Below are 2,500 nucleotides of genomic sequence, written 5' to 3'. Positions count from 1 at the left end.
CTGGGCTAGGGCTGGGCTGGGCTGGGTTAGACTGGGCTGGGCTGGTCTGGGCTAGGGCTGGTCTGGGCTAGGGCTAGACTGGGCTGGGCTAGGGTTGGGCTAGGGCTGGGCTGGGCTAGACTGGGCTGGGCTGGGCTGGGCTGGGCTGGGCTGGGCTGAGCTAAGGCTAGGCTGGGCTAGGGCTGGGCTAGACTGGGCTGGGCTGGGCTGGGCTAGACTGGGTTGGGCTAGGGCTGGGGCTAGGGCTGGGCTAGGGCTGGGCTGGGCCGGGCTGGGCTGGGCTAGGGCTGGGCTGGACTGGACTGGGCTGGGCTGGGTTGGAGTCGCTCGTTCGGCCACGCTACGTCAAGCCACGCCACGTCAAGCTACACTCTACACTCGTTGCAGGGGGACACGCGTCACTGGGCCGCCCGGCCTCCGTGCGGGGAAGATGAGATGGAGGAAGATGAGAGGAAGATGAGAGGGAGGGAGGAGAGATGAAGAGATGAAGAGATAAAAAGAGAAAGATCCGAAAGACGGAAAGAAAGAGGGAGCAAAAGACAGAAAGAACAAGAGAAAGAGAGAGTAAAAGAGAGAAAGGGAGAGTAAAAAAAAGAGATAGACTTATCACAGGAGGGAGAAAAAGAGATAAAAAAGAGAGAGAGAAATCAAGAGAAGACAGAGAAACGAGAGTAAGAAACAAACAGAGAGCTCCGATGGCGAGAGGTCCCAGCTGATCCCACACCTCCGACTTCAGACTTGAGGACGTATTCGAGTCCTTCAGAGTGACGTCCTACGGGTCTGGAAAGGAAGCAAAACAGAGGGCGTTAATGCAGCCGTCAGATATCAATTGCAAAACTTTATTTATTTATTTATTTATTTGTTGGTATTAATTTTGCGCAAAGTTTAAGACTCTCTCAACGCTTGCATTTTTGTTGTTATTGGTTTTGTTGTGTGCGTGTACGTATGCATGCGTATGTGTGTGTAAGTATGCATGTGTGTATACGTATGCATGTGTGTGTGTGCGTAAGTATGCATGCGTGTGTGTGTGTACATATGCATGTGTGTGTACGTATGCATGTGTGTGTGTGTACGTATGCATGTGTGTGTGTGTACGTATGCATGTGTGTGTGTGTACGTATGCATGTGTGTGTGTGTAAGTATGCATGTGTGTGTGTGTTTGTGTGTGTGTGTGTACGTATGCATGTGTGTGTAAGTATGCATGTCATTTGATTGTGTATAAATGAGTATGTGTGTGCGTGTGTGTACATATGAATGTAAGTAAATGTATAAATGTATTAGCCCATATGTGTAAAATCAGAAAACGGTTTCCACTTCAATGATCAACCAATAAACATATAGGTTCAAAGAGCTAAAAATACCCCCCCCCCCCAAAAAAAAAAAAAAAAAAAAAAAAAAACTTTATAGTCGCGTCCACCCTTGACCTTGTTACCAGAACTAAAACCACAATTATTTTTATCATCATCTGCATAAACACTTCCCAACCAAAAGCAAAGCAATGCGCATGCTCATTGCTCAGCCGTTTTCATTTGCTTGCTTGTAACATGGAGATAAGAAACCAGTGCATACACATCTGCTTGTTATAAGCTCTGTCACATTATACCCTTCCATAGTAAAATCATCATTGTTATTTCGCTATTTTTTGTTATTTACACTTTACAGTCTGCTCAATCTTTAATCATCATCAATCATCATCATTCATCAATTGTCATGATCTTCGCACCACAAATGAATCCAACACAATGAAACGCATGTGGAAACAAAACATCAAACTGAATCCAGAAAACACAAACAAACAAACAAATAAACAAGCAAACACACACACACACACACACACACACACACACACACACACACACACACACACACACACACACACACACACACACAAACACACACACACACTCACACATACACCCATAGCAAAATATAAACACAAAATACAAACGACACACAAACGAAAAAAATAAAAGAAAAAAAGAAGAAAATCAGTATCCAACAATTTATATAAAAAAAAAAACATCACAATATCGCATACTAAGAAACTTCAGCCAACGCAAAGCTGTTTAAACCGAACGAGATAACGACACTAAAGACTACCCCTACCCCCAACCCCCACCCCCACCCCACTCGCTCCCCTTAATCTGCTGTGTATGTGTGTGTGTGTGTGTGAGTGATCATCAGCTGTTATCTTCAGGTGAGTTCTTATCAGGCTGCCTCCTAATACACGATCAAGAGAGGGAGGGGATGAGAAAGGAGGAGAGGAGAGAGGAGAGAGGAGAGAGGAGAGAAGAGGAGAGGAGAAGAGGAGAGGAGAGGAGAGGAGAGGAGAGGAGAGGAGAGGAGAGGAGAGGAGAGGAGAGGAGAGGAGAGGAGAGGAGAGGAGAGGAGAGGAGAGGAGAGGAGAGGAGAGAGAGGGGAAAGGAATAGAGAAGAGAGGAGAGGAGAGGAGAGGAGAGAGAGGAGAGGAGAGGAGAGGAGAGGAGAGGAGAGGAGAGGA

General features: G+C 46.3%; 1 protein-coding gene across 1 annotated transcript in view; it reads right to left on the bottom strand.

Annotated features, from left to right (window-relative positions):
- Mtp (microsomal triacylglycerol transfer protein) overlaps positions 1 to 2,500 on the bottom strand; it is a 61,114-nt gene that overhangs the window by 52,923 nt on the left and 5,691 nt on the right. Inside the window, exon 2 of the mRNA XM_086551655.1 lies at positions 1 to 780. This exon is cut by the window's left edge and continues 230 nt beyond it. The gene's annotated coding sequence lies outside the window, so the exon portion shown is untranslated. The remainder of the gene's footprint in view (positions 781 to 2,500) is intronic.

This window comes from Penaeus japonicus, unplaced genomic scaffold, assembly GCF_977035675.1.
Source record: "Penaeus japonicus unplaced genomic scaffold, GWHDUDI00000001_assembly GWHDUDI00000025, whole genome shotgun sequence".
NCBI lineage: Eukaryota > Metazoa > Arthropoda > Malacostraca > Decapoda > Penaeidae > Penaeus > Penaeus japonicus.
The sequence above is the reverse complement of the archived record's forward strand: the minus strand, read 5'-3'. Positions and strand labels throughout refer to the sequence as shown.